The sequence below is a fragment of the Hippoglossus stenolepis genome, chromosome 17 (assembly GCF_022539355.2).
Source record: "Hippoglossus stenolepis isolate QCI-W04-F060 chromosome 17, HSTE1.2, whole genome shotgun sequence".
NCBI classification, from domain to species: domain Eukaryota; kingdom Metazoa; phylum Chordata; class Actinopteri; order Pleuronectiformes; family Pleuronectidae; genus Hippoglossus; species Hippoglossus stenolepis.
This window is the reverse complement of record NC_061499.1, coordinates 3622879-3629784: the sequence shown is the minus strand read 5'-3', so window position 1 is coordinate 3629784 and position 6906 is coordinate 3622879. Positions and strand designations below refer to the sequence as shown.

The following is a 6906-nucleotide window of genomic DNA, read 5'->3' as shown; positions in this document are numbered from 1 at the left end:
TTACGTATTGCTTCTCTTCTATTAGTTTTGAGTAGTAGGCAGCTCTTGCTTTGTGGAGCCTTCTTATATGCTTTAACACTACTCTTCCAGTCTAGGAGATATTCAACACGGCCGCTGGAGTGCCACTTCCTTTCTAGTTTTCTTGATACTTCTTTTAACTCATGTGTCTTGGAATTATACCACGGAGCTAATTTACTATGTTTTACGTACTTTTTTAGAGGCGCTATTGAGTCTAATGTTAATCGTAATGAGTCTACAGAGCTATCGACGAGATGGTCAATCTCAGTGGAGCTCGGGTTTTTAATGAATTTGTTGTTTATATCGACGGATAGTACGGGTTTAAATGTAATCGGAATTATTTCTTAAATTTAGCTACAGCATCAGGTAGACATCTAGAAAATGAGTTTTTTATTAGTGGCATATATTCTGATAATGAAAAGTTGAAGGTTATTAAATTATGGTCTGATAGAATTGGATTGCGCCGGAGTACTGTTAGATGTTCAATTTTGACACCGTATGATAATACAAGGTCAAGTGTGTGGTTACAACAATGAGTAGGTTGGTGTACACACTGACTGAAACCAATTGAGTCTAGTATTGAAATAAATGCTACGCTAAGGCTATCTTTATTATTGTCAACATGAATATTAAAGTCACCAACAATAATAATTTTATCGGTCTTTAGGACTAGGTTTGATAAAAACTCAGGGAATTCTGTTAAAAATTCCGTATAAGCCCCAGGAGCACGGTGAACTACAGCAAATATGATTGGCTGTTGGTGTTTCGTTGATTGGTGTGGAAGACTAAGAACAAGACTTTCAAATGAGTTGTAGCTTAGTTTAGGTTTAGGATTAATTGATAGACTGGAGTTAAAAATAGCAGCAACTCCACCTCCTCGGCCGAATTCTCTGGGAACATGTGTGAATTTATATGACTGGGGGGGTAGATTCATTTAGGCTGACACATTCATCAGGATGCAGCCAGGTCTCAGTGAGGGACAATAAATCTATTTTTTGATCTGAGACTAGTTCATTAACTAAAACAGCCTTTGATGATAATGATCTAATGTTTAAAAGACCACATTTAAAAGTCTTTGTTTCCTGAGTTGTTGCAGAGGTTGTGTTAATTTGTATTAGATTTGTTTGTGGAATTCTCCCTCTGTTATTGTTTGATTTAAACAATGTAACGGGACGGGGGACAGACACAGTCTCTATGGGTTGTGGTTGTGTGACTGGTCCAGAGGGAGCGCAGAGAAGTGTGTAGCACTGCAGCTCTGCGTCCTGGTCCCACCTCTGGGTTGTCCTTTAATACACTGGGTAATATTCCTAGATAAGAGAGCTGCTCCATCCCAAGTGGGAGGAACGCGTCTCTCCCAACAAGACCAGGTTTCCTCCAAAGAGTTTGCCAATTATCTACAAAGCCCGGAACCGTTTACAGGACAGCACCTGGACAGCCAGCGGGTAAAAGACAACAAGCGGCTCAACATGTCATCACCTGTCGTGTTCGGGAGAGTAACTAGACAAATAGAATATCTATAACATTATACGAAATCCCTGTCGGCCAGACCTCACTGTACGAATATTGTACAGGTTGTGGTTTCTTCTGTCTTCCTCCTCCGGTGTGGTGGAGGGAAGATCTGGTAGTGGGGGGGAGGAGGGTTGAAAGGGAGTGTGACGTGACTCCGGTGAAGAACCAGCTCAGAAACTTCTGTCCCGCTGTTAGCTTCCGGTTAGCTTCTCTGCTAATGGCAACACACCCACAAGTCACCGGAACAGGATATCCGCTGAAACCTTCAAAATAAAACCCTCTGTTGACGAGCTGCGGTGTTAGGTCACAACGGTCATCAGAGTAGAAATACTACTACTACTAGTATTACTACTACTACTACTATTACTACTACTACTAGTATTACTATTATTACTACTACTACTAGTATTACTACTACTACTACTACTACTACTACGACTACTACCATTATTACTACCACTACTACTACTACTACTACTACTACTACTATTGTTACTACTACATTACTACTACTACTACTGCTACTACTACAACCACTAATACAACCACTACTACATCTACTACTACTACAACATACTACTACTACTTCTACCACTAATACTACAATATTATTACTACTACTATGACTACTACTACTACTACTACTACTACTGCTACTGCTACTACTGTTACTACTACTACCACTAATACAACTACTACTACATCTACTATTACTACTAACAATAATAATAATAATTAGATCACCTGATCATTACAGGAGGATCTAGAGAAATACTACGACAAACAGGACGTGCAAAAGCATCTATCCTGATATGTTCTTACGCAAGTTGCTTATGACAATGCGACAATTATCAAGGCTAACGTCTTGCCATCTCTCAGTCTGAAGGAGTGTTCAACAAGTTGGACTGGAAAAGTGTTAGTCCAATTATTTAGCAGAGTCTGAGCAGGTGCCATTACCAGGGACTGCATTGATGGCTTCAGTTCTCTTGCAGATATCAAATCAGACAAACACCGGTGTAGCAGGCATACAAATGAGATAATGAAATGTGTCGGCCCATGGGTCCCACAGCACATTACATCTAGCTGAGTCCAAGCAGCCTAAAAACGAATTCCTTCACAGTTCCAATGTCATCGGTTTCCGGGCAGATTTCAGTTTTCCCAGGAAGAAGCAAAGCACCGCTCTGATCTGAGTGAGTGTCAGCGAGAGATCAGTGGATCTGCTCATGTCTGATAATGAAAACACACTCAATCACAAAGTGGTTTTACACACGACTACAAAAACAACTGTATAATAATAATAATGAGATTATTAAAGACAGCAGCAAATCAAACATGAGAATTTACTTCATAATAAAACCACCACAATCATTTTCTTGTCATGTGTAAAATGTCTTTGTCGTTTTCCTGTTGAGACTCACAGGTTTGACCAAATAGCTTTTTCCTTGCTGCTCTTACAGGTCAAATCCACATTAGTTTATTCTCTGGGACAATAATGAACATTTGAACTTTCACAGATGTGTTGAACTTTTCTACACGTTGAATCACAAAGAGGCAGAAATCCCAGAGAACATCAGAGACTTTATTAAAAACAGAAGTACAAAAGGAAGGAAACAGCAAAGCAGCTTAATTTAACATTTATTGATAAAAACCCAACACAAGAAGAGAAGTTGAGCCTCAACGTTCAGTTTCTACACTGTAAAAATGAAAACTTGAAATTGTGTTACTGCGATTTCTAAATATAATCAACAGAGAATATTTAATGGATTTGTAAACGTATTTGCTTCAACTAACTTTGCTAAGTTAAATTTGTAAAGTTGCTGAAGTTATGTTGGCAAAACACAAAATGGTACGTTTGTGATATGACACGTCTCATGTCTCATCAGGGGAAACGTGACTCTAACGTCATAAAGGTGAGTGTTTAGCTTGAATACAGGACAAAAATTCTGGTTCTGCGGCTGTGGCTCAGGAGGTAGACCGGATCGTCCACTAACCAGAGGGGCACAGGTTCGATCCCCAGCTACTCCGGTCCGCATGCCCAAGTGTCCATAAGCAAGAATCAGAATGTTAAAACTACCCCTGACAGCTTCGTGGACAATGTGTGTGATTGACGTGTGACAGAAAAAACACTGTATGAGTGAATGTGACTGAGTGAGTACGGTAAAGTGTCCGAGTGGTCAACAAGACGATATCAATGTATTCAAATGTTCATATGGAGAACATCACTGCTCAGGGTGATCAACTTCACGTCTGCATGTGGAGTAAACTGCTTGAATCCTCTGGAGCCTGACGAGCAGGGACACTGGAACTCGCAGCTTTGAGAAAATGTGAAGTTTTTAAACTTACGAAAGATAAGTTCAGTAATTTTGCGCTGTTCGAACCTTTTCATTTTTGCAGTGTAAATGTTAACAAGGCTAAAACAGAAAAGTCCCTTGTCCCTAAAAACTAACAGGAAATATTAACATTTCATATGAGATACTTAAAACATCCCACAACCCTTTGATAATCTCCACTAAAATGAACTTTAAAGGTTAAGAACACAGCAAAGCATGAATATAACCAAACAAACAAAAAAAAAGCAACTCTGGATTAATTCATTTCTTGTTCAGGCCAAATTAGAAATAAAATAAAATCAGAATATTTAACTGGAAAACTAATTTTGTACTGATGCTCGTGTTGTGTGTCCGTGTGTGACAACAACTCATTATTGTGTGTAATTTATAAAGTTATTTTAATCCATTAACATTGATTGTATCACTTGTCCAAATCCCACCAGATTCAACACTGCACTTCCTTGGGCCCTTAACAACACACAGGTCAAGTGTGAAGCTGATAAAATGAACGGTTCTCGAGATACGTGAGTCACATAGCAACAGATTTATGGAATCATGAGACAGATCATATTTCCAGACCCTAAGATGTGGATGTGTGGGTGTCTATATATGTATATTTAGATTTTTTAATATAAAACTGTAACTAAGATGATCTATAAATTAACTGCATGTGAACAGTGTTGTGACACTTTCATTGTTTTTTAAAATGTGTTTTATCTCTCCCAGGTAAAGAAAAGTAATAATCCTCATTTGATTTACCAATATTTAAACAAACATTTATCAGAGGGAAGTTTACATTTCTTATTTTTAACTAAAAGATCAAATTTAATCAACGCCACCATTTAATTTTCATATTTGTCGTTTTTAAAAAAATTTGTATTATTTGTATTTCAATCAATGTCTGACCCTGAATATCAGTTTATGATTTGAGTGATGAATAATCAATGAGTTCCCAGCGTAAGGGGGAGACTGTGGTGACACTGCTTCTCGTCCATCAACCTGAAGAGAGAAAAAAGAAATTAAAATGAAATGTTCAGTTCCACAAAGCCACGTATTTGATGTATTTACAGTATTGAGACCTAATATTTCCATCATTCTCTCAGTGAAATTAAAGTTTACTCAGAAAAAATACACTGATCTTAAATTGATAAGCCCTAAATATTGGGTTTATTAACATTTGAATTGTTGTGTCACTGCTGATATTTGAGTTTGAATTCAACATTTAATCTGTCCTATTAACGTGAAGGTTTCTGATCTGTGCCTTGCTCTCAGCAGATTGTTTTATTTCTAATTAAAACAGAGGTTTTACACATGATCACACATATGTTACTTTGCACTTAGTTTGAGGCAGTTTTGTTGAACAGATGAAGCAACTCACTGTGTTCAGGAGGACGTCTCACTTGGAGAATTAGAACCTCGTTCACCTGATTTCAGCGGCTCTAAGGCACCTGGATCTTTTACAGCTGTGAGGTCAGAAACACATCGTTAGTCCATCCTCCTCTGAACAGACACTTTTATTACAAACAACCAACACTGCAGGGAACCGTCCTGAAAACTCTCTTGAGCACGAAATGAACCCTGTCTAATCTACAGAGGGTTTACTAGAGTCCTGCACTGGGTCAGGTTCCTGTGGGGAGCCTCATATCCACTGAAATAAAAATGGGCAGAAGTGAACATTTGTGCCAATTTTGAAGAAATTCCCTCGAGGCCTTCCTGAGATATCGTGTTCACGAGATGGGGACGAACGGATGAACAGCCTGAAAACATAACGCCTCCCTGACTGTCGCCGGTGTGGACCAGTACAAAGTGGACCAGTACAAAGTGGACCAGTACAAAGTGGACCAAAGAGGTGTTGGGGGTGTTTTATAAAACTGGACATGTTCGTATTTCAGCTGCTGTGCAAACGTGACGTGATGTCCTCATAAAGCACATTAGTATAAAAAGAAAACAGAACAGAAATAGAAGTTCTACTTACCAGGTGAGGTACATTGGGCTGAAATAAGAAGAAAATACAAATGATTTCAGTTATTACAGTAAAAACACAAACTGAATTGTGTCATGTTTTTCTCGAGTGGCGATCCTCCTCAAACGATCGACAACATTCTGTCACTTCTTATTGTTTGTGTGCTGGACGCTGTGTGCAGAGCTTTTTATAAACAGTCTGTGGTGCAGAGGGAAGTTAGAAAACTTTGTGTGAACCCTGCAGCTCTTGAAACAGATGTTGGTGTGTGAGGAGCTGAAGTTTGTTTCATGAGGTTTGATCTGAACGAGCATTAATTAGAAAGTCTAAAATCAAAACACCAGAGAACTATTGGACAAAGCTTCTGTGTTGGTCTCTCACCTTTCTTCCTCCTGTACACGATGAGTCCAATGACAGCGCTGACGACAGCGAGAGCGACAGCGAGAGCGATGATGATGATGATGGTGGTCACGCTGATGGGCTTCTCTGTTGAGCGGAATAAAAAAACAAAGCATCACAACCTGAACAGATGAAGCAGGTTGGACGACAAGAATCTCCCTGAACCACAATCCTGTCCTGAGACACAACAAACACACACAGACACTAAACGTGTGAGTTTGTCCTGCTGGTGTTTCTACTTTCAGTTTTCTTCTGTACATAATGACTGTATCTGTGCTTATTCACGCTGGTTTGTCTTAAACTTTACTTCCAGTAACTAAATCATTTCATGGACTCATCTTCTACAACAGAGCAGCAGTCGAGTCTTAACAGTGACTATAATGTTTACATGTTGAAATCATAGACTAATGGAAATAAACACAGACGACACGTCTCCACTTCCTCCCACTTTCCAGAAATGAAGCTAAAATATCCCGGATACGAACGCGGCCATCTTGCACATTTGGACTCTGTGCAGTAGTGAACGGAGGAATGGAGCCACGGTAACGAGGTCCCGCCGATACACATGCTCTGTCAATCATGAGCTGTCAATCATGAGCTGTCAATCATGAGCTGTCAATCATGACATTTCACCCTGTTTTTATAGCATCAATCAGCGACCGAGACGCTTTGGCTTCACTTTTGAGGAGC

The 6906-nt window shown here is 39.3% G+C and overlaps 1 protein-coding gene and 4 pseudogenes across 1 annotated transcript in view; 3 read left to right on the top strand and 2 right to left on the bottom strand.

Annotated features, from left to right (window-relative positions):
* Nucleotides 1-6906, top strand: part of LOC118124614 — a 478051-nt pseudogene that overhangs the window by 170609 nt on the left and 300536 nt on the right.
* LOC118124654 overlaps nt 1-6906 on the bottom strand; it is a 247630-nt pseudogene that overhangs the window by 41772 nt on the left and 198952 nt on the right.
* The window catches only part of LOC118124619, a 268444-nt pseudogene that overhangs the window by 129668 nt on the left and 131870 nt on the right, over nt 1-6906 (top strand).
* The window catches only part of LOC118122501 (tapasin-like), a 74252-nt gene that overhangs the window by 24258 nt on the left and 43088 nt on the right, over nt 1-6906 (top strand).
* The window catches only part of LOC118103953, a 13381-nt pseudogene continuing 11200 nt past the window's right edge, over nt 4726-6906 (bottom strand).